We start from the raw sequence: 26,600 nt of genomic DNA on the forward strand, positions 1-26,600 counted from the left end.
TCAATTCTAGCTACATGACCTGCACACCTAAGCCTCCTAGACTTGACGACCCTAACAATGTTGGGTAAACCGTATAAACTATGTAGTTCCTCGTTATGAAGTTTCCGCCATTCCCCATTCTCGTTCCTCTTGGGTCCGAATATTCTTCTCAGGATCCTGTTCTCAAATACTTTCAGTCTATGTTCTTCCCTCAGAGTAAGTGACCATGTTTCGCAACCATACAGAACAACAGGCATGATTGTCGTTGTATTATGGTATTATTAACAACTTGTATTATTAGGAACAGGTGTAAATTTATATAAGCATTTATAGGAGAATGAAAAATGTCAGAAACCCACGATCATCAAAAAATGTGGAAACTGACAGTGGATACAACACTGTGCTTCTTGGTCATAACTTTTCTGAAAGCGTAAACGATATTGCCTCAGCGTAAGGGATCTGTCTAAGGGCGTGTTATAGGGTGTTAACACTCTTTAGCATACCTAGGCGTAACCACGACTAGATCAATGAAGCAGTGTAGAGAAGTCATTTCCTTAACTCTTTCTTTTGAAATATACAATTGATCTCTATCGATTACTGAAAGATAATTGCAAGCAGCGTGATAAAAAAAAAAGTTCACACGTAAATACATCACTAAAGTTAGGAAGATTAGGCATCCGCTCTAACAAGATATGGTAATTGTGGGTGATTAGAGCCACTTAAAAAATACTTTCTGCTACTTCATTCTTTATTATATTTTCCGAATATTTTTCCTGCATCCATTAGCCAATGATTCCATCCAGAAATGTTTACGCACCCTCTAAGGTTGGAGAGAATATTAGAAAAAGAGAAAGTACTACGAATGACTCTAATCACCATAGTTAATTGGGTGAATAGGGCCATAGAGTTTATTTCTCACTGAATAAATACACTTGGAAAATGTATTTATTTATCAAGACAACAAATATATATGTTATCAATATTGAAAAAAAAAGAACAATACTGAGAAAAAGAACAAATTTTAATGAATACTGTAAGTGCAAAAGTATTGTTACTTTTACTGCGATACATTGGATTACAAAGTATACGTGAAATAATGAGTTATCAAAGAACAATATTGTAAAAAAAATAAGTTTTCTTTCAGGATTCAGAGTAAACACAAGGACATTACTGGGTTACTCGAAGTACAGTACACTATATAATAATATCATATGAAAATATATTGCTCACATGACATAACAATAAAATCAACCGAGATTCAATAAATACATTTGAGTCTGAAGTTACACTTGTATTTAAGAAGTAGAGGCAATGAAGCATCGAACGCATGTAAACATCTTCTTCTCTGCCCCTACGCATTTTGCATGGAACCAAATTTTACATTTCACACAATATATCCAATCCGTCGAATGATGAAGAGTTGGGATGGTAATACGAATACCACAATACGCAATACCAAAAAATGCACAAACATTGTCATCAACTTTATGCTCTTTGTTTGCTCCTTTCCTTTCTTGACTTCCTTTCGATTTTTCAGTAGAAGATCCAGGACCTGTAGCACAGCATGGTTGATGATTGTCTTGAAAATTTCGTGGTCGATCGATGAATTCCAGTGATGTGATTACCTCTGCATGCTGCTTGCAAGTGTTATTCTTTTGAACTTTTGAACGGGCTGGGTACCAAATCACGTAAAGATGTAAAACCTTTTCCGTTTTGTGAATAAAAAGCTGTAGTAGGGGCCAGTATTAAAAAAAGAGAAAACACTATGTATTTTTTGTTGCAATAGAAGGATCTATTTCCTTGAAATCAACTACCCACTCGTACCCAGCCAGTTGTTTCGAATGTGAGAAATTATGTCTTACATTGTCCCTTTGAGAAAATTAATATGCGACTTCGTCTACTGTCAACCCGAAACCACATTCTGACGTTTTTACTAATCGTTGTTCCAACTCCTGCTCTTTTTAACTGGTTTGAAACCTGCATTACCTTTAATTTTTTCTTTGCAAGCACGTTCTGGGTACACCATACACCCTCTCTGCTTGCATTTGATTCATACCGTCTCCAACGTCCTGTAATGCCGCCTGAACAACTTCTTCAGTCCATTTGACTTCAGTTTTTCTAAGTATCTAGTCACCCGAAATTAAAGAGTAACAAAATATTTAATATTTTTTTCTTAAAAATGTCTTAATATGTGAAGACATCTTCAAAACATGTCTACAGGCATTTAAAGTGTAAAAAATAAATAAAACATGCTACAAGTACGGTAGTCCTGTTTGCGCCAAATGACTAGGTTCTATTCACCAAATATAACATGTTTTCATATTATTGGATGACAACCCTACTTCTAAACACTGACTGACCTTGAACAAGTGACTGCTGCCCCATAACTATCGCTCTTACACAACGAAATGTTTCATTGTTAGGAAAACTTCATGCTATATGATACACAATATTCTCAACACTGAATTTTAAGCTGTAGTCAAATTATAAAAACTTACCTTCAAGGATGTAACTTCAATTCTTCACATAATGAAAACTGTACAACCAACACCATCCACCTGTTCCACTAACACTAATCACGTTCTAAGCTCTCCCTTTATGTGGCGTTTTATATTCTGCATAACTCTCCAACGTTACCCAGTGGCGGATCCAGGGAGGCGATCGGGACGATTGTCCCCCGAGAAGAGGAAACTTTCCTATTTCATATATGAAAATGAAAATAAAACCCATTCCAGAGTTTGAAGCTCTTAAAAGTATCCCTAAGTAACAGTACGACAAACCCCCCAGAAGTCGGTCCTGGACCCGCCCCTGACGTTACGCAGATTGAATTTTTTAGAGTGGCCCTGTTCAAACGGTGGCCCTAATCAACCATACTTACCATACATATTTATCTACATGTTTATTGAGTGTGACCTTACGCATTCACCCTACACATTTATTTTTTCTCACCGTTCGTCGAAAGTTATACTTTGAGGTTTACTCATTTAGTATTAACAACGCAGAATGTTACAACAGCATGAACTTAAATGACTACTAATTACAGTTTACATTTCTCAGCAACTAACCAGCAATGCAGAACAAAAGAGTCACTAAACAGTGTGAATTGAAAGCAAACACTCCAAAGCCCATACCAGGAGTATCAAATTACGCAATAAAGTTGCATCTAATGGATTAACGCGCGATTTGCGTAACTGTGTGAAAGTAAATATGAAATCGATCCATGCCTTTGTTAACATTTAAAATTACATAACTTCTTTGGTAGTTACCTTCTTACAGAACGTCACTTGTACAATTGATTTTTTTTTTTTTAGTAACAATAACTGATTTAAGCTGAAACAAAGTGATAGGATCTGATTTGAAGAGAAAGAAAGAAAGAAAGAAAGAAAGAAAAGAAATAAAGGAAATGTAGACAGACGAGAACATGAAATTTGAAAGTTATCTTTATTAAAAATGTATGTGTTGATTGAAACAGATTAAAATCTTACTGAATTTTGAATTCAAAAAAAAAAAAAAAAACCTTCTCAATTAATCACAATTTTACGTTTTCACAGAATAAAACATACGAAACGTACGTGCCGAGAGATCATTTGTCTTTAAACACTTGAAAATGATATATTTCTTCTATTGAAGAAACAGTGACGAAGCTCGATCATCATACATATTGTATGATGCAGTGAAATATTATATAAATGCATACAAGACAACTATGATTCTATGAATACTACATTGGAATTGGAAACATAACAGGACATGGTAATTGGTTCGAATATTGCCGAATGATCATTTACTTGTAACTATTTTCTTTTACGTTCACTATCATTCTCTATTTTAACCTATAGGACACAATAGTATAAGGTTGTTGCAAAGGAACTGTCCACTTCAAAGTCTGGTGGCAAACCAACAACACAACACAACACAGAAATTTCCAAGGCCGCACGCCTAAGGCCACAGACTCTGTAATGTCCAGTCAACAGGCTGGAGTATCCAAACAGGCAGAAGGCCGTGCGTTATTGAACATGGTCGTATGAAAACGCACAATAAAAATGAAAAACCAATTTTTCAGTTTAACGTCTCATTAATATGCCCTTTAGGCTAAGAGAGATGGATGATTAACGTAAGTGAATCGTGATGGAAGAATAGGTGGAATGATAATGTGGGAGGAAACGGGAAATCGTCGAGGAAACAAGGACGCGATACTGTCCATCATAAATTTACATGGCCGGGGATCGAACTAAGGACTCCCCGCACCAGAGATAAGCGCTCTACCAATGAACCACCGTGCTCTCAAAACGCGCAATGAACACACAATTGCGAGTTTCAAATGGGATATTCTACCCAATAAGCCGCAAAATAATACTAACAGAGCATTTGGACCAGCAATGGCAAGCAAATGCACCATTCGCCGTTGGTTTCACAAATTCGTTCCGGCGAGGTACAGTCAGAAACTTGAGAACCTGGTGGTTGGATACATAAGAAATGATAACTTTTTCCAGTTAGTAAAATAGTTTCACTGTATGCCTGATAGTTGGACAATCAACATGACAGTAAATACATGCCCGGAAACATAACATGCCATGATATTCCTCCACTTGGCGGAAAATGTATTACTATCGGAAAGCATCACTTAGGGAAAGAACCACGAGATAAATCTGCAGAAATTACATTCACGTTAAGTTCTAAGAGATAGGAATGAATGCAAAGAAAACGAAAATAATAATACGCATCATGCAAAGACCGAAAGAAGTATAGAAAGCGAAAGAAAATGAGAAAAGAAGGAAATAGGGAAAGGAAAGAGTGAAAGACGTGAGAATAAATTGTATTTAAACGCTTGAGGATAAACAGTCAGCGTCTGTCTTGGGTTTTTCTCCCTTTATGGGATAAATCTCTTTCAGTATCAATCGCGAACTTCATTTACAATGTTTAATTCATTTCAAAAATAACTCTTAATACAGGCTGGGATTTGAACACAGGACCCTTAGAATGACGGTCACACACGCTGTCTACTTAGCTACACAGGACGTACCAAGTGTGTTCTTAAATCAGCCATTACAAATGCTATTATCAAACGTGTTGTTAAATCAGCCATTGTCTGCGTGATATCCCAGTTCCATTTGAAGTTTGAATTGAAGACCTGAATTGCAAAACATCCCAAGTCCAATCTTTTTCTTCGTATTTTTCGTTTTCTGTTTTTTTATGTTAGCATCTATGTTTCAGGGCTATTCACTTGCATAATACGTAAGTCCATATGAAATTTTTTTTTTTTAAAAATTCAAAATAATTTCAGCTAAACAGAATAGCATTCCAAGTATAATATCCTTGTCTTTCTTCAAAAAACGAAAAAGTACCCCGGTGGACTTGTGATGTTCTGCAATTCAGATCTTCAATTTTATTTTCGGCCTTTAAACATATTTGGTTCGCAGGGCCCTTACTTTCATAAAAAGCATTTGTTCTGCAGATTAAAATCAAGAATGAATTAATCTATATTCTTGGGAACTTACTGTTGCACCAACACACACATATACAGGGTGTAACCAAAAGGTACGGCAAAATTAGGGGTGGATTCCTTTTGGGTAGACAAGATACGAGAGTTATTTTTTCAAATGATTCTTACAAACAGCTTTCATTTCCATTGTCTAATCGATTCAAGTTTAAATATTTTGCGATAGTGTTCCAGATTCAAATAAAATATTAAACCATTCATCGATATCAGTGTTACAGAAGATTTCATTCCAAGAGCTGATGGTTATATCTATGTATAAAAATCCTTTATAGAAATACAAGTTCTCTTAATGCCAGTTTCGTCAATAACTAACCTTTGTTTCATGAGTTTTTTCGTTCCGAACAAAGACAGAAACGTGTCAATCTTCTTCTGTACTGAGTTTGAAAGGATGCTGGTTTGACAATATAATTTATTTTCTTTTTGTTGTTTTATGATGCCATTCGAACCAAAGGCATTTTTGAAATCGGAAAGTCACATAGGCCTCTTTTTTTTAAGTGGCGCGAAAGGTTTTGAAAAAAAAAAAGATTTCAGAACAAGTGGGAAAGGATTGCCTTTCCACTGTACCGACGATATTGACAAATATTCCTGTAATAGTAATTCATTACTGGAAACCATTGGCGCCCGAAGAAATTTTATAAAGCGGGTCATCTCCATGGTTGCTATATTACGTCTTCGTAGTTTGCTATATTACGCATACATTTTGGTGAGCAAGGGAGGGCCGGGCCCTTTGCCCCCTCCCTTCGGGCCCCCGTGGTCGAAACTTAGTAGTCGTTGTTGGAAGCAGTGTTTCTTCCAGACATGTTTTTGAGGCGCTGCCCCCACGAAACTTTTAGAGTTTCCCCACGGGGAGATTAAAATAATACGTCTATAATACAATAATAAATACAATAGTATCAGCAGTATCGCCGGAATCCTAAGTGTACCCCCCAGGAACACTTTTCTGAAAAAAACACTGATTGGAAGATTGTAGTCGTGTTGTGCATTGTGCTGATAACTAAACCAAACTGTTTAAAAGCTGTAATTTTAACCATTTGGCATAACAGCTCTTTTTTTGAGTCTCGCACGCTCTAGTGTTGCCACGAGACGAGACATTTTTCGTGTCTCTTCCCACGAGACGAGACGAGATAACCTGAAGTCTCCTTTCGTCTCGTCTCGTGGTAACACTACTTTCGACCATGTGGGTTACTGCCCCGATCTTGGAAATGTTCTCGAAGGGATTGTGCTACGAATAACACAGATTTTATTCGAAGTAATTGACCGACTCTTATGCCATACTGTTCCTATTTCGCCTATTCGCAATGTAAATGGAATAGACAAACATACATTTATATGGTTACGTGCGAGAGGTCCCGTGTTCTATTCTTAGTGGGGGCACTCGGTCGAAAAAGTGTAAAAGATTTCAGACCAGCCACCCTGAATGAGGTTTTCCTTGGTTTTTCACATTCACACCACGCAAATGCCGGGGTGATACCTTAGGTCCCAGGTCGCTTGCTTCCTTCCCCAATCCTTTCTTCCTTCCCCTTCCCCGGAAAGTGTGCTCGCCCAGGTACGTCATCCCTCAAACGTGACGGGTTAAATGGTCTCAGATGCCGAAATCTAAATCCTAAATTTACAAGGTTGCTTTGGGGGAACATTGTTCTTTCAAAATATATTTCTACGTGTTGATATTTATTATTATTAATCACTCCTTCCAACTTTCCTACATTATCCTAGATTAGTTACCATCGATTAGGAAAAAAATATGTAAAGTTAGATACGGTTATGTATGTTTACCGTTTCGTTTCTTTCAAAATACATCCCTATCTGATCACAAGTTTTATTTATAATGTATTTGTTGCATTTCTTAATAATTCATTTCATACACACAACAGGTTGATCAACTCATAGCATTTTAATTACACAACACATAGTTGTTTGACATAGGGGAAAATCTCCTTTGGTTATAGCAACATCCAGTATTACCAATGGGGATTTCCCTCATCCCCCTTGTAATTCGCACACCGTCAACAGATATAGAATATTCCTGAACATTTCTATTGTTTTATTTATTATAAACAATGGTTAATTAATATTTCACTTGTAGTAACAAATTAGTACTTTATTGGTTGAAGCAAAAAAACAAAAAAAGTGTTGACTCGAGGCGGGAATCGAACCCGGGATTCTTTGCACGTGAGTCGCAGATACTCCTAACACTGCCAAGCCGTCACTTTATAACTTTACGCGTCGTACGATATAAGTGGCGAGTCGAAAACTTTAAGACGCCTTTTCTCCGTTTTTGTTTTTTGTTTGCTATTCCATTTTTCCAGTTTGTAATATTAATAGGGATGCACACGACTCGAGTCGAGTCGATATCTAAGCCTATCTTGACTTGACTCGAATTCGAGACGATACGTCTCGCAATTCGAGTAGAGACAAAATATACGAGGTAAAATGTATACACACATCAGCCAGAACAGCGATCCCCCCCCCCCCGACTTCACGTTCAATCACATCCCAGATGTGTTCGATTGGGTTCAGATCCGGCAAATTGGGGGGTCAGCAAATCACTTGGAACTTTTCCCTGTGTTCCTCGAACTACTTCATCACACCCTGGCCTTGTGACATGGTGCAATGCCACTACCATTGGGAAACATGGACGTCATGAAGGGGTGTACGCAGACAGAAAGCAACGTGCGATACGCCCCGGAAGTCATTGTGACTTGCTCGACCTCCACTTGACACTTGACACGTGAATATCCCCAAGAGCATTATTGCATTATTATTATTATTATTATTATTATTATTATTATTATTATTATTATTATTATTATTATTATTATTATTATTTTATTTGAAGTACGATCAAATATCACGACATTAATTATTAGTTTTAATTAACTGAATTGAGCTTAAAATCAAATCTATATTTGGAATGATTAATTATTAAGTTTTTGCATTCTGTACCTTTCTAAATAATAAATGTTGGAATTGGTTTCAAGGTTGTTTTTGAGTGATGCTTTCTTCAAAATAATATTAAAAATTATAGAAAGATTTTCGACACATTCGAGTCGAGATGTTTACGAACAGTCTCGAGTCGACTCGTCTGTCGACTAGAAAATTGGAGTCGATAAATATGTTTGTCTGCACTCGTCTCGAATTTTACAAAGTGTGTTTTGACTCAAATTCCAGTCGAGATTCGAGACATGTCTCGACTCGTGCGTATCCCTAAGTATTCATACTTTAAATGTGCACTACTACGTCGGGAGAAATGACCCTGAAGTTCATTTACCAAAGTCTACTTTCTTCTTGTTAGATTAGTGATCGTGGTTTAGGATAGATGATGTAAAGTCAGATATGGCTATGCATGTTTCCATTTCCATTTCTTTCTTTGAAAATGCATTCCTATCGGTTCCCATTTATTCTTAATAATTTATTTCTTGATTTTTTAAATAACTATCTGAAAAAAATATTCGCATGGTGGCTGTCTTTGGAAGTCAACGCCTGTGTTAGTATCACCTCTGATTTCAGCGAGTGCGAAAACTATGGATTTGACATTAATATCGGTCATTTTGGATTATTTTTATATGTCAGGGTATTTCCTCTAGTACCCTCGACCCGCAGCCAAATGAGGTGAATTTGGAAGTTAATGCAATCGGAGTTTCACCATTGATGTCAGCGACCGCCAAAACTACGAATTCGACACTAATATAGGTCATTTTCTACTACTTTTACATGTCCCTGTAAGCGTCCCCTGAGACACCCTGCTTGATTATAGAAAAAAAAAACATCGTCTTGGTCTGGGACCTGGACCAAGGTACCCATGATCAAAATTTGGTAACTCAAGGTCCTCTCGTCTGGTCTCCAGGCAGCACACAGACATACATACAGACACACAGACACACAAACAAACATTTTTTTTTTATTTTATTTGTATTAGATTAGGTGTATTTCAAACAGTATTTATTCCAAAAATGTTTTTAGGGGGCACTGCCCCCCGGAGCTCTGAGAGTGTCCTCCGGAAGAGACACTGAAAGAAATACTGATTTCAAACACAAAAGTAGCTTCCTCCTTCTCCGTTAAAGCTTTTTCCAAAGCAGAAGTTCTTAAAATTAGTCATATTCTGTTTGAACGTTCATCGCCATACAACGAAAACACTACCAGCTAGAGAGAAAAGTTTTTTTTTTATTTTTTTTTCAAACGATTTAGCGTCTCAAGGCAAGTTTTGATTTGGACTTACGTATTATGCAAGTGAATAGCCCTGAAACATAGATACTAACATTAAAAAAAGAAAAAAAAGAAAACGAAAAGTACGAAGAAAAAGAGTGGGTTTTGGATGTTTTGCAATTCAAGTCTTCAATTCAAACTTCAAATGGAACTGGGGTAACTCGCAGACAATGGCTGATTTAACAACACATTTGATAATAGCATTTGTAATGGCTGATTTAAGAACACATTTGATATGGCCTGTGTAGCTAAGTAGACAGCGTGTGTAACTGTCATTCTAAGGGTCATGTATTCAAATCTCATCCCGGATTAAGAGTTACTTTTTGAAAGGAATTAAACATTGTAAATGAGGTTCGCGATTGCTACTGAAGGAGATTTATCCCATAAAGGGAGAAAAAACCCAAGACAAATACGGGGGGAAGGGATAAAGACGCAGATTGTTTATCCTTAAGCGTTTAAATTTAATTTATTCCCATGTCTTTCTCTCTTTCCTTTCGTTCTTTTCTCATTTTGTTTAGCTTTCCATACTTTTTCTGTCTCTGCATGGTGCATATTATTATTTTCGTTTTCTTTGCATTCATTCCTATCTCTTAGAACTTAACGTGAATGTAATTTATGCAGATTTATCTCATGGTTCTTTCTCTAAATGATGCTCTCAGATAGTAATACTTTTTCCTCCCACTGGAGGAATATCCTGGCATGTTGTTTTCGGGCATATATTTGCTGTCATGTTGGTTGTCCAACTATCAGGCATACAGTGAAACTATTCTACTACTAGAAAAAGCTATCATTTCTTATATATCCAACCTCCAGGTTCTAAAGTTTCTGCCTGTACGTGCATTCCGTAACGGTAGGGACATGCAGAAGATACATCGCGATCGAGGTCGAGGTTTAAGTCGCGGTCGCTACATCGATGTCTAGATCGCGATGGATGAAGGGAGCACATAGCGAGGAGGTCGCACCTTTTCTGTTAAGTCCTCAGTTTAAGGAGAAACATTGATGTGACGCATATGAAATTATTCCGTCAGTGCATAAAAATCACAGCAAAACCACATTTTGAAATTGAAAGGAACGAACAGTTTATAAATAGGGACGGAGGCGAGACGAGATATGAAAAAATGCTAAAGTCTCGTCTCGTTTCGCAAAAATATTTGGAAAAATGAAATGAAATATTTAAGTTTTACGTCCCATGCCTATACCGGTTAGGCTAAAGGAGACGGTGATGATGAGTAATGAATGAAATGGTGGAATGAAGAAAGTGAAAGGAAACGGGAGAACCCCGAGAGAGAGCACGATGACGGTGTTTATCCACCACTAAGTCCACATGGCGCGAGCTGGGATCGACCTGGGACAACAAGCACCGGAGGTGAACGCTCTACCACGGAACCACCCTGCCCCCTGCAAAAATATTTGAGTCTCATCTCCTGTTCATCTCTATCAAATATTCTAAATCAAAGATCTTTACCTTTTATTCAATTCTCTGTGAAGAAATACCCTCTTTCAGCACTCAGGCGAGAAATTGTTTCCCAGTAAAATTTAATAAATAAATAAATCAGGTATATGTTCAGGTTTCGAGGTGGAGGGGGTATTAACTGCAGCAAATGAAGTTTCGGCACTGAAATACCATTATTCGAGGTTTCCCCCCTATAGATACGTGTCAGCCTTTACAGGTATATCTTTACCTTATATCAATAACGGATTTAGAAGAAACATTTTTTATTGGATTATCTCGGAATTGGGGGGAGGATAGTTTCTAAGCATAAATATGATTAACAGTAGCTTCTTTTTTCTTTAAAAATTCTACAATTTACGGGCTTCAGCCCAAAAGCACCCTCCCTGTGATCGCCACTGCCTTATATAATAATAAGCTACTGTATAATTCTCAAATAAAATACTTATCTGATATTCCCATTTCAGTTGCTATTTTCTTTCATTCTCTATTTAAAACGTGCCTATTATGATGATGTTTGTGTTTCTTATTCCACATTGCTAAAACATAATCAAATATGTCTTAATATGTCTTACATAATCAAATATAATAGTGCAGGAAAACCTCTCGAGCGTAGACACACACAATCCACTGCAGACGAAATTCTAAACAAATGAGGAGTTTATTCCATGCAGCGCTTCAGGAAGAGCCAACGAAAACACGAGCCACAGCAATGCGTCCGCTGAACATCGATGTAAAAACAAACTCAGTTGTTCATCATCGCGACCACTAATTCACCCTCGCGGTCGACCTCTAGGTCGCGATGTAGCGTGTATCTTTGTCATGCGCTTACTCATTTGAATCCATGGGTTTGTGCTAGTATCGAGGGTGCGACCGCGACTTAAACCTCGACCTCGATCGCGATGTATCTTCGGCACGTCCCTACCCTAAGCTGAAAACGTTGTAATTATGAGTGTCACACGAGCTGACACCGGCCAAAAAGAATCGCCGTATGGATGCCTACAGCTCTCTGGGCGTAAGAAATACCCGGAAAAGTTTCCTGTATCGGATTGTCAATTCAAATGGAAAATACATGAAAGTTGTAAATGGTCAGGACAATGGCTGGATCGTAATCAACGTGCCATGAATTTTGAAGAAAGTTAGGGACTCACTGCAAACGTCATCATTTCACTAGCCCACACCATCAAAGCCTTGGAGCTTTCTCGCTTTTTTTAACCAACGATTATGCATCGAGACGGCAATGATGGAGAAATGATAATGGTAAAATGGAAAAGTTGGGAGAAAAAGAGAGAAGCCCGAAAAAAAACTCACGCACATGGTGTCTGTCTACCACGAAAGTCACTTGGTGAGAGCTGGGATTGAACCAGGGACCCCACCGGGCAGATGTGAGTGCTCTACCACTGAGCCCGTCTTGAATTCCGTTATGTCTATATGGCTAGCGTATGCGCATTTGGCGCATCAGACTCGGGTTCGATTCTCGGTATGAGCTGATTCGTAAACTGTATATCCACGCCTCAAAGCACTGGTGCTGAAAAGGCATTAAATTGGAAATTCAACCAAAAAAAAAGGTCTTCGTTTGGAAGTTCAAGGCTACTAATGTACGCTAGAGACAGTAAGATAGGCCAATAAAAACATCCATGTCGCTTTACATTTTGCCACTCTGTGTAACTTGAGCTGTCTGATGTCAGCATTTGATACATTTTACACGAATATATCCATTTCTGTTATGGTAAATTTAGGTTATTAATACAGTACACAGAAAACATTATATGAACAAATGTGTGACATTTTTTTTTTTTCATCAATGAATCAGAACCTAAAGCTTGTATCCCACTTACGTTAGTAATGATGGGATTTGCCCCCAAGTTATGAAAAAGTTGTCATCGTTTCAATAAAATTCTTGCTTCAGTTCACGAATAATGTGCTTCAGTTCACGACTTAACTGCAAGCAAATTGCTTTAGTAGCATCTGCTCAAGTGCTGACTTCCACATTTGTTGATGAGCACTATATTAGCAATAACATTAGTCATTTTAACTATCTATCAAATGCAAAATTTACTTTCTCTGGAATTGAAAACATGAGATATACATGGATCAGTGTTTCTTCCAAACATACTTCTGGGGACGCACAGTGGGGCGAAAACGCAAAAAGCTGGCCAAAAGTTAAAAAAAAAAAAAAAAAACGAAAGTTAGTAATATAGGAATTTTTTTTTATGTAGTTGACTAGAGTGATGTTAGAAGGGCCCAAATCCATAAATAGAATAGGGTTTATACTTTATTCCGACTACCTGAACCACTCTTAAGTAGACCCTTCAACAGATCAAATGCGTAGGGAATAATAGAAGAATTGTGACGCGTCCGTTGAAAAGGTTGTAACTTTCGAACGCATTCATAGTTTTTTAAATCTGTAAAGTTTCCTATATCTTACTTGTAAGTAGAATAAGTGTATGAAGTGTAAAATTAATAATAATGATGTAATAATTTATAATTTGAATCGTAAGTCAGGCAAAATTTTCACATTGTTTATATACTTTATTAATTTAAAGCGTTAAAAATATTATGTGCACCCTCGTGCACCACGTTCATGTTTTGTAGAATGGTTAGTCTGAATATTAATTAATGCTGTCGACAGAAACGTAGCTGCCAAAACGTGCCAATTACGAAGCGTGTTGATGTTAATTATTGTTCATTTAATGTTACAGTGACAAGCCGTTGCAGTTATCATAACCGAATCAAATACCAATAATTTGTGTCATTTAAGTAATAATACATTTCTAATAAATAAGAACGTAAGTAACAAGTAATTGTTCACCAAAATATGTGAAAAAAGTGAATGTTGTTACAGATACATTGTGAAAATTACGAAGTATGCTGACATTCTTTTTATTCCGCCATTTTGTTTTTTTTCAACTTTAGTTGCAGAATCGTAATCAGCAACCTCAATAACCCCTTTATCGCCACTTTTGAGAACATTTCTACGACTTTTTCCACTTTTGCAAATTTTATTCCGCCATTTTGGATCCGCCATTTTGTTTTTTTCAACTTTAGTTGCAGAATCGTAATCAGGAACCTTAATAACCCCTTAATACTAAATTTCATTCAATTTGAATATAGTTATCATATTTTGGCCAGCTTTTTGCGTTTTCCCCCACTGTGGGACGGGAGCAACTATACTTTTCAGAATTAAGAAGAATTGCGATTGCATGTCAGTCTCATGCACTGCATGTTCTCTAATAGCTCAGTAAATTTAGGCCAGAAGTAGGGTGGGTGTGAAACAAATTCATAATTAGCTGAAATTTGCAGGATAATCAATGGAATAATGTTTTCCTCCATATCTCAGCCAAAAAACATTATTTTTCGATTGTGTAGAAACCTGTGTACTCTGCAAGGACGACTTCTGTGATTTAAACCAAGATTAACTCAAGAGAAGAATTGTAAACGAGCTGTAGGCATTGTATAGATTGATGTTTAACGTGAAAATTATATTTTTTTTTCTGGTTTACAATTTGTTAATCTATTTAGCCTCATAACTTTGAAACAATTGGCAAATCGTAAGAAGTGATTCGAAACTTCTTTGTATTTTTCTTTTATTTTCAGTCCAATGTTTAAAGAAAATGGTTGACATATTTGATTCTTACTGAAATGGTCATTGTGATCTCAAAGTTGAATTTTTTGTGTACAGTTGGGTATTTGATAGATAACTATGAATGTTTCTACGTTACTTTTGCATGTGTCAGTTCTGATTAAAGTGGCTTCCTAAACAACATAAATTAAATAAATTCTAAAAATATTGCAACCCCCTCCCACCCAGATTGCAGTTTTCATCACTGTTTACATCGTGCTGTCTATTCTAGTAAAACAAGGTCCATTTTGTAGTTGTTGAAGAAGCGCTCTGCCATATGTAGAATTTTAGGTGGTTTCTAACCTTTCTCTGGTGTCTACATGTGTTAATATCATCTATGAATGTTTCGTATATATTCCAGTGAAAACTACATTGTTTGAGCAAACTGTGACTGAACTACGAGCAAAAATGTATTTTCTTTAATTCTCCATAAGAATAGCATTGATTGTAAACAGTGCAGCATTATTAGTTTAAATTGAAGTGAATTTAAGCTTGGGTGACAAACTGTAGTGTATTTTAATAATTATAGTGCACGTACTTTTATATTTTTAAACGTTTTGCATCCTCAGAACAACATATTGAATTTCAGCCATTCTGACAGTCACGAGAGGATTCTGCTCTAATTGGCTACTGCTGCACAATCCTTTCAACACCAATTGTCCTAAGCATTTATTGATAAATACAGCTACCGGGTTTGTTGCTGATGATAAAACGAATTGTGACAGTGCAAAAGAAGTTGTTGAAAACTACTATCCCCTATTCAGGATCCTCCATTGGGAAAGTTAAACTTCAAAGGAAAAATAGAACTATGCCAATATCTGCTACAAGCAATACATTGTTGATGAGGAACGAAGGCGTAGTACTCAATCCTTTTTATCAGGATTGCTGCTGTGCTCAAGCCAAATGAAAATTTACGAGTTCATAAATATGAACTAGCTGATCAACAACCCTCGCTCTTTGATGACGTTTCCTTGAGGAAGAATGCAAAATCGGCTTTAGCAGCTATCATTGAATCAGTTCAGCCATGTGTTAAGGCAACCTACCCCTCCATTCAGTGGCACAAATCTGTCTTCAACATTGAGGGGGACGGGAAAGACCGTACCCATAATCTACTTGTTTAATCGATGTCCAAAATATTTATGAAGTTGAAAAACGATGTTGTGGAGGATCAGGGGAGCAGACTTGTCTTCAACGTTGGGAGGCGCGCAGATTTGAGGCTTATTCTGGGGGGACATGAATTTCATGTTACTTTCCTTTGTGACAATTGGACAAAATCACATTTCTCCTCAAAAACACATTTCAAATCAGATTATTGGGGGGACAATGCCCCAGTTCCAAGATTGGAGGAGACATGTCCTCCTCATCCCATCGGGCCAGTGCCTCTATCGTAGATGAATAATTTATTCTGCACGCAGTGGCTTGGAGTGAATCTGACACCTACAGAGTAATATGCCTGAAAGATGCTAGATCTGTGAAGAGACACTTCTCTCCATTTGAGGCAGTGGTTTCCCATGGATATACCTGCACTTTGTCAACTAAGAGTGTAGAGAGGCAGAAAAGGATGATGTCAAAAATGTCTGCGACTATTGCCTTTGACAAAAAATATGGTGGCAGCGATTAAACAATATTATATATATATATATATATATATATATATATATATATATATATATATTGTTAAGTCTTATATTATGTAGTAATATTTTTAAGAACTGGAAACACTGTTTTTACGAAATTTAGATTTCATTTGTTATTCAAGATGGAAAGTGTTGAAGAGAGACGGTGCATAAGGCACGAGGCACGAACATTTCTTCCAGAATTTTAAAGTTAAGTTTGTTATTTAAGTGCAATGAACACAGTGAAGTTCTTATATGTACTTTGTGGTTTATTTTAAGTGTTAGTTAAAAACCAGCGATTAGTAAGGTACAATAAAAACTAAAAACAAGTATTGGAAGTTTCCATTGTTAGAAGACAGTCCATTACCAGTTAAGTAAATGGCGAACATTTAAGAACGTAAGCATAAACAGTTTTTTTGGTCCTCCAGTGCCGAATGGAGGAAGTGTTGTGCCAAGAAAAAGAATAAGTGAATCATTCAAACATTCATATTGACTATGTGTGTGTAAAGACAGTGAGTGTTACGAATCAGAAGCAAAATTGACCTAGTGGACTTATCACGTACGCGCCTACGCATTCAGCTGTGCATTGCAATCTGAAGAAAAACAAAGGCGCAATGTAGCAGTCACGTAGCTAAGTATATTTTTTTGTTTCTTTTACTTGTGTAAAGGTCTGTTGTTATAAGGACTTCAGGTAGATATATCACAAGCAATGGATTCAAATACTAATTCTCTTATAAAGACAAGAGGCCTAGCTAAAGCTTCCCTTACAAGAATGAAAACATTTGTTGAACAATTTGGAGCAGACGGTGATGTAATGCAAATTAAAGTTAGGTGTGCACGTTTACCCAATATATTCAAAGAATATGATGAAGTGCAAAAACAGCTTGAATTAAAGGACGGAAACGATGAATATACACAGGATAGGGAGTTGTTTGAAGTTACTTACTACGATACTCTTGCAAAAATGACGTCAATTGTTGAAACAGCTGAGAAGGCTAGTAGTAGCAATAGAAGTTCGTCAGATAATTCAACCGCGAATACAGGGTGTCTAAAATTACCAGTCATAAAGCTACCAACATTTAAAGGTCAAGTTACAGATTTCAGACATTTTCATGATACTTTCAGTAGTTTGGTTGTAAACAATCAGAGTTTAGATGATATTCAAAGATTTCATTATTTGTTGTTTTCATTATCAGGTGAAGCAAGCAAATTAGTTGAGAATATACCCGTGACAGGTGAAAATTTCAAACTTGCTTGGGAAATGATATGCAAAAGGTATAATAATCCAAAGCTAATAGCAACTGCTCATGTAAAGGCATTGTTTTCATTACCAACTGTCAGTAAAGATTCAGTGGCGGACTTAAGGACATTATTAAATCAAACTATAAGTAACGTAAATGCACTTAAGGCATTACAGTTAGACACTCCTTTGGAGGATATATTGTTATCGCACCTAGTTTTGGAAAAGCTAGATGAACAAACACGTAAAGACTTTGAAAATCAAACAAATAGGGAACAGTTTGCTAGTTTAGAAGAACTTCATGTATTTTTAGAAAATAAATGCCAGGCCTTAGAATTGGTAAAATCAACGCAATCAAAGTCGCATTTCAGTAAATCCAATGTTGTCAAGGAAGTAAAAAATGCTAGTCAATCTTATGTAAGTACTAATGTTTTGTGTTCGTTCTGTCAACAAAGTCATGCGTTGCAAAAGTGTAATGAGTTTCAGAAATTAAGTGTATCCAAAAGATTAAGTTTTGCGAAACAGAACAAGCTTTGTTTTAATTGCTTGAAAGTTGTCAACCATGTAGCGAAAGATTGTTCGCTAAATGCATGCAAAATATGTAATCTCAAGCATCACACGTTATTGCATAGTGATTTTAAGAAATCAAAGCCTAATCATGCTGTAAGTGTTGAAAATGATTCTGTTACGGAACCTGTAGGTGAAAAGTCAATGTCTCAAGGACAGGAAGTTGTTAATACTAGTACTTATTGCTCTGTGAAGCCTAAAAGTAATGTGCGTGTTTTACTTTCAACTGCAGTTGTTCAAGTTAAAGATTGCAATGGTAAATTACATATGGTTAGGGCTTTGCTTGATAGTTGTTCCCAATCTCATTTTGCAACAGAATCTCTCATTCAAAGGTTAAAATTAAAGAAATATCCTATGAATGTTCCTGTACAAGGTATTAATAATGTAAGTTGCAACGTTAAATACGGAAGTAAGTTACAAGTATTCTCTGCTGTAAGTGATTTTAGTGTAGATGTTGAGTGTTTTGTATTGCCAAAAATAGCGAGAAATTTACCTGATGCTGATATTGACATTAAAGAATGGAACTTTCCACCGAATTTACAGTTAGCGGATCCTAATTTCAACAAGTCTGGTAAGATTGATTTGTTGTTAGGTGCTGGAATTTTCTTTAGTCTACTCAAAGCAGGACAACAGGTGCGTCCAGGAGCATTTCCAGTTCTCCAAAATACAGAGTTAGGATGGATAGTTTCAGGACAATATCAGACGCCAAAGCACAACAACTTCACGCCAGAACATCGAACATTCTTTTTGCACAACAACGATGATTTAAGCCATCAGCTGCAGAAGTTTTGGAAAATAGAAGATATTCAAGAAACTCCTCTATCCAAAGAAGAAAGGGAGTGCGAAGAACATTTTATCGCAAACACTAGAAGACATTCAACAGGACGCTTTATAGTGAGACTGCCATTCAAACAAGAAGTGACCCAGTTAGGTGATTCTTATAAGACAGCTGTTCAGCGTTTACAACAACTAGAAAAAAGGTTAAATAGATGCCCCAAGTTACGCACAGATTATGTGGCATTCCTTGAAGAGTATGAAGCTTTGGAACATATGAAGGAAGTGGAAGGCAACTCTAATATTACTCAAGGATATTACTTGCCTCATCATCCAGTTATTAAGGAAGCTAGTACTACTACGAAGACAAGAGTAGTATTTGATGGATCCGCATGCTCAACTAGTGGCATTTCACTGAACGATGTTCTCAAAGTTGGTCCAACTGTGCAAGACGATTTGCAGTCAATTATATTAAGATTTCGCACCTACCCTATAGCTTTTACTGCAGATATAGAGAAGATGTATCGACAGATTTTGATTGATGAGCGTGACTGTAAATTCCAGAAGATCTTGTGGAGAAGATCAGAAGAAGAACCCATTAAGGTATATGAATTAAAAACTGTCACATACGGAACAGCCTCAGCGCCTTTCCTTGCTACTCGCTGTCTCCAGCAATTAAGTGCAGAAGAAGCTTGTGAATATCCGAAGGCAGCACAAGTTCTGAAGAATGACTTCTATATTGACGATTGTATTTCAGGAGCTGAAAGTGTGGAGGAAGCTTTAAAGATAAAGGACGAATTAATACAAATGCTACAAAAGGGTGGTTTTTTGCTAAGAAAGTGGTGTTCCAACAGTACTGAGTTATTGGAATCCATCTCTGAAGAATTGAGAGAAACACAACTTCCATTACGCTTAGACGATAAGGGTCAAATCAAAACATTAGGATTACTTTGGCATCCAGCAACTGATCAACTTCAAGTGATGAATGGATTCACTCTAAATCAAAGGTCGAATAATAATTTAACAAAACGCAAGATGTTGGGTATTATTGCTTCAATCTTTGATCCGTTGGGAATTGTTAGTCCAATAACAATCGTATGTAAGATAATTCTTCAAGATCTGTGGCAAGCAGGATTGGAGTGGGATGAAACACTTCCTAAAGAACTACAGCAAAGATGCAAGACAGTACTTGAATTCATTCCTTCATTATCAGATATCAGTGTAGACAGAATGGTTCTTCAGTTGGGTACCTTGATAGACATTCAAGTTCACGCTTTCTCAGACGCTTCAGAAAAGGCTTATGGGACATGTGTGTATTTAAGATCCGTCAGCAAGGATGGTCAAGTTACTTCGAAGTTATTATGTGCTAAGTCCAAAGTGGCGCCCATAAAGAAGATTTCCCTGCCTCGCTTAGAGTTATGTGCGGCAGTGTTATCAGCAAAACTTGTCAAAAAGGTAACTAAGGCATTAAAACAACGAATATCCCAGGTGTATATGTGGACAGATTCTATGGTGGTCTTAGCATGGTTAAGAGCAAGTCCAAATAGATGGAAAACATTTGTTGGCAATCGAGTTGCTGAGGTACAAGAAGTGGGAGGGGAATGGAGACACGTCGCTTCAAGTGAAAATCCTGCAGATATTATATCAAGGGGAACAAGTCCTGACAAGTTAATACATAATAATTTGTGGTGGAACGGTCCGAAGTGGTTACAATGTTCTTCACTTGATTGGCCTAAGACGGAGCCTGCCCCACTCAGAGAGATTCCTGAACAGAAGAAATTAAAATCAAGTTACTTAGTGACAACTCAAGATAATAGTATGATCGAAAAATTCTCTACTTTGAACAAACTTCAGAGAGTCTTGGCTTATTGCATGCGGTTTTTCAAGAATGCTAAAGTAGAAGCATCGAGAAGAAATGTAGACGCTCTTACTTTGGAAGAAATTGAAGAAGTTTTAATCAGACTAATACGAGAAGTTCAAAGTTCAGTTTATGCTAAGGAAATGGCTGATCTTAAAGAAAGTGGAAGAGTTAGCAATAAGAGCAAACTCTTGTCTCTCAATCCTTTCATATGTGATCAACAATTACTAAGAGTTGGTGGAAGATTAAAAATGTCTGAACTTGAATTTGACGCTAAACATCAAATTATTCTACCACCAGATCATCACCTAACAAGACTAATTATGGAACATGAACATAGGCGATTGCTACATTCTGGATGTCAGTTAATGCTAGCATCACTAAGGCAAAGGTATTGGATACCTAATGGTAAAAATGCCATCAAGAAAGTTATTAGAAGGTGTATTACATGTCAAAGATTAAAGGCGTCTGGACCAGAACAATTAATGGGACAACTACCAAAACATAGAGTAGAACTAACAAGACCTTTCACAAATTCTGGAATTGACTTTGCCGGTCCTATTTACATTAAAACTGGTACCAGAAGGTCAAAAACAAAGGTGAAGTGCTACATTGCAGTGTTTGTGTGTTTAGCAACAAAGGCTATCCATCTCGAAGTTGTGAGTGATCTTACTAGTCAGGCATTTTTAGCTGCTTTGAGAAGATTCATATCTCGTCGAGATAAATGCAAGCATATCTATAGCGACAATGGAACTACGTTCATTGGTGCCAACAAGGAACTTCAAGAAGTCGAAAAGTTGTTGCATAAGTAGTGAATATGTACAAACGTCTCCATTTTTGACCTTGAAAGTACTTATACTCTATGTACATACTGACGTTGAAGTAATGAATATTGTAATTACTCTAAGTACTCTCATTGAAGTAATAAATGTTTTAATTGAACTTGAATTATTACCGGTACCTTAGGTACAATTACTGACATGTAATTATGCTGTACCGGACTGTAGTCTCATTACTTCAGTGGCGCCTGTCTGCGTACGTAATAATGACCTACATATTTTTGTCCACTTTTTTTATATGCGTTCCTTTGTAGAACATGTTAAAGTGACAGGATGATTTTTTTTTGATAAAGGTTTAAATATGAAATTGAACGAAACGGTCGGCTATGTTTGTATTCCATGTTGATTAATTATTTTTTGTGTATTTTGTAACATTTTGAATGTTTAAACGGAGCTCGCTCATTTTTGCATTTGGTCTTTATAAAGTGATAAGTAAATGCATTTGTAATGAGGGTGTGAGATAGAATGAATCGGCAGACTTTGTAGTGCTTTGAATTATAGTGACAAATTTAAATAAAACAACGTTAGTTACTGAAAATAAATTGTTTTGGGTTTAAAAGAGAAAATAATGTTAATTTAGTTTTGGGTATAGTGGACATTTTAATATAAAGGAAGTAATTAATAATGTAAAGAATTCACGCATGGTTCTTGAAGTGTATAATTAATGTCAAACGTTTGATTTTGTAAGACTTTTTGAATAAATTATGAAAGGGAAACGGAATCCTTTTAAAGATTAATTGCCTGGCTAAACAACAGGTAAACTGCAACGTGACCAGAATTCGGAGGGACAAAGAAGAGGAACAAGGCGGGACAGAGATCTTCGAGAGGCATCCAAAATATTCTGAAGGTCATCTGAGGTAATATAAATACGAAAACATTTGCATGATTCACAATGCGATAAAAGACTTCGGCATTGCGTAACGTTGAGAAAGTACTTCGAAAGAAGAAACAAAATCGACGCTTGAAGAGAAAATCATTGGTAAGTATTAACTGTGTATATAATATTTTCCTTTTCTTGTTTTATACTTGTTCATATTTTCTTTTCATATGGGGGAAGTGACATTGTAAATGAAATACATGTGAAACACAGTACTTTTTTCTTGAATGTATTAGGGAGATTATAGGGGACGGATGTGTTTATCTCTTACCGGGAATTGAACTTGAATTTTACGACATCGAAAACCATATTATTCAGTGTACTTATATGTAATTATAAATTAACTAAGGTGTAGTGTAATGTAATATGGAGGCTACAGGGAATCAAGATTGTTCATTGCACTTGGATTTGATGCGAGATTTTCTTACGTGGAAAACCGTACGCTAAATCTTTTGCTCAATGGAGTTTTTACTTATATGGCACTAAAATTGAATACAACCTGTGACGTTGCCGGGAATCGAATCAGGATTTTTCGCGCCGAAAACCAAATACAATAAACAAATAGCAAGTAATTTTGGATTGTTTGGGCCTCTCCGTCAGGACGAGGAGTAGTTATTATTTTACATATTAAAAGAATAGTTGCGTAGATACACCAACGGACAAATTTTATAATAAATAGGCAATTATTTTCTTGCTCATAGGAACCTAACACCTCTTCAGAATATAAGAAGTTAGTGTTACATGAAAAGATCATTAAATGATGGGTGAAACTGATTATTTGTGTAATATAGTATTAATTGTTTATTATTTTTGTGTGTGGTATTAATATTTACAGTAGGGGAAAGAAACTGGGTAACCTACAACTGCTTTGAATTTTGCTTGTTTTTATCTTTAGTAATATTGAACTGAACATAAGTTTGAATTTTGGTGACGAATAATATTTTATATTTGTTAGCATTAGTCAGTGGTTCCCAACCTTTTTCTTTTTGAGGCGCACCTGGAAAAAAAGTTAACTTTGTGAAATGCAGGAGCTGAATAAAGCTTGGTATGTGATATGTTTTAATTGTGATACTTTTCTAATCATTTTATGGGAAAATTTATATTTTTTCTTATCGTTCCTTGAAGGTACAAATAATCGTATTTGATTTGGAGTTTAGCGTCCCTTTTTAGCACCATAGTTATGTGAGACATGGACGTACTGATTAACGTGGAATCAGAATCCTTGAGCCTCAGCAGGAAAATCAATCCCCACGGCAAAGCCGCGTACGCTAGCCACTTAGCTACAAAGAAGATTTATTCGTGTTTGAAACCGTTACGTGAACTAAAATACGATATATAGTTAATTTCTTTTGGTAAGCTTTGTGTTTTACATTATATATTTACCTCGTGATCTACCTTGGCATAAATAATAGATACGAGTTTTGTGTTGTAAATGGGAGGAGAGTATTTGAAAATGTTATTTTGCTCAAAGTCGCGTTTCAGTTTTATTAATTGAATGCCGGACAAGCGTTTTTTGTAGGTATTGAGCATATGGTTTTTCACTTTAACGCCTTAGGGTTACACTTCCTGGCTATGAAAGATGGGAAACTAGTTTAAAAAGTAAAACGATTACTATGGTTTATATGAAAGAAGCACCGGGAATCGAACTTGGGCCTACGTGTACGAAAAGCGTCCATGCTGGCCATTAATTTATCGGAATATATTAGACAGTATGGAGAACAAGAATTCGTACTAAGAATGTAATTTTACGTGCGTATGTGACATACAGGCTGGGACGTTTTTATACTAACATTATCAGTGAGATTATTTTGTTTTGCTAGTATTATATATCTAGGTTTTTGGGTAAAGTAGACGGGTGAAAGCGAATACTTATAAGTAATTTATGAAGAGAAGAAATAATAGTGGTAGAGGGAAACAGACATAATGTTTCTTCGGATGAAAGGAAGACATTTCGTATGAGACATAACCAACTATTTTATTGAGGCATTAGGTCATAGATTTTTAGATCAAGAACTTTTAGATGGGGATAATGTAAAAGTAATTAGAACATGATATGGTATTAGTTAACGAAGAATCCTCTTCATTGAAATTCTGTGTATGAAATTAGTACACAGTACTAATACTGCGTACTGCAGTGTGCTAAAATGAACCGAGAATAATAAATTGTCTAATATTAATCACGTTGATTGCATGCTTTAAAGACACATTTTAAATATAGAAAACATATTTGTTTCTCGCCGAGCGACTTTGTATGAGAAGTGACTAGTAAGAGGAGATATATATGTAATAACAGGTAGTGTACGTCAGGGACAAGTTGTAGTCATCTAATCAAGGTAGGTAGCGACACTTGTTGTTACGGAATATAAGAGAGAAACGTTTATTCGGCAGCGCAGGTAACGGCATCTAATGGTGCGATTAATGTACTTATTATTGGAATTAGCCTTATATACTGATTATAGTATTTAAGTTTATGACAAGATTTACTAGCTTTGAAATTCTGTAGGTCCATAAATTTCCTGTACACTAGCGCCATGTTTGCCGTCAGATACGAGGCAGCTCAGATAATAACAACTATTGGCTTAACCGACTTATTAGGAATTACCGTGACTGAGTTACTGAGACGTCTTGCTGTTACAATAAGGATAGTAGTTTTAATTCGGTAACAATATCTACTGTATAAAAACAAGCAAATGAGAAGTGGCTTGTTTTAAGATAGCACTGGATAAAGCATGCCCTTTAACTAGCCTACACCGTCTGCATGATGTAAATAGCTCTATTAAGAGTTAGGATGGGTTGCATTTTAGATATAACGAAAGCTTTACGCAGTATACTTGACATTTAGGCTACGTAAAAATAACGTATTTTTAAATAATGTTTCATAAGTTTTTTTTTGTAAGTTTGTGATTTCTGTGATAAAAAAATTGCATTAGGAAGTGTGCTGCAATCTATTTTGTATTTATATAATTATTACTATAATTATATTTGCTATACTTCAAACAAAATCGAGACTTAGCCCTAATAAATGACTGCTTAATATTTTTAACAAAACATATTGCATTCAAATTGTTTTGTTTGAAATATAATTATGTTCTTATATTTGATATTGAGGAATTTCAGGCTGTACTATGATCGTAAGACTTCTAAGAAGGAATTGAAGAACAGCAAGCGAAACGAAAATGGCCCCAACTGTGTGTAAATCAGCAATTCACAACTTTTAATGCAAGTTGGCTACTAGTATGTAACTGACAGATTGTTAGAATCTTGCAGATGCTCGCTTGCTGCTAACTTAGAGATCTGAAAACTTTTTAAAGTTCCGCAAGTCTAGTGCAAGTGAAGTTCAAACTTATGCTATGTAGGATGTGACATACTCTGCAATGAAGCAGAAACGGAACTGGTAGGTCACATACCTAGAACAGATAAAAGATGGACGAGAAATAACATACATTGGATTTTCTAGAGATAAGAAGCGATGTACATAGAAGACAATCGAATACAAAATGTATAGATATAACCTGCCGTTTAGCAGAAACTGTACAAATGGAAAAGATCAGCTGATGGAAACATGTAGAAGAAAATGATGGAGACCTTCGTTCAGGAGATGATTGATATCATTTGAATACATATGAAAGTTACACTTTTATATTTAAGCTGAACGTTACAATTTTTTCTACAGCGATAGGAAAATGATCTATCAGTTGGCAACACTGAAAAATCGTTAGACGCACAGACGGTGGATGATTTAAATTATTTATTTTTACGTCCTAATAGTTTTTAGTCTCACATACATTAATTGTACTTTCGTTTCTTTATTATAAACATGAACATGCAAAGCATTTTGTTTATACGGTTAGTTTTAATTATTTGATATTGTACTGATTGGTATATTATTTCAATTACTAGAAGATAGTTGAAAAGTTTTGTGTAGCTAGACGACTATGGAAACCTTAGAGTATTGTGATATGAGTATGTTTTAAGTTACAGAAGAAGGGTGAAACAGAATCATGATGAAAATTTGTAGAAGGAGAAGGTGTAAGGAAATAAGAGATTTGTGAATTTAGAGAGACAATTGAAATCA

General features: G+C 36.1%; 1 protein-coding gene across 1 annotated transcript in view; it reads right to left on the reverse strand.

Annotated features, from left to right (window-relative positions):
* The window catches only part of LOC145688051 (inactive phospholipase C-like protein 2), a 662,718-nt gene that overhangs the window by 354,459 nt on the left and 281,659 nt on the right, over window positions 1-26,600 (reverse strand). The gene's annotated exons all lie outside the window — the stretch shown is intronic.

The sequence above is a fragment of the Thermobia domestica genome, chromosome 6 (genome assembly GCF_964235325.1).
Source record: "Thermobia domestica chromosome 6, izTheDome1.hap1.1, whole genome shotgun sequence".
Classification (NCBI taxonomy): Eukaryota; Metazoa; Arthropoda; class Insecta; order Zygentoma; family Lepismatidae; genus Thermobia; species Thermobia domestica.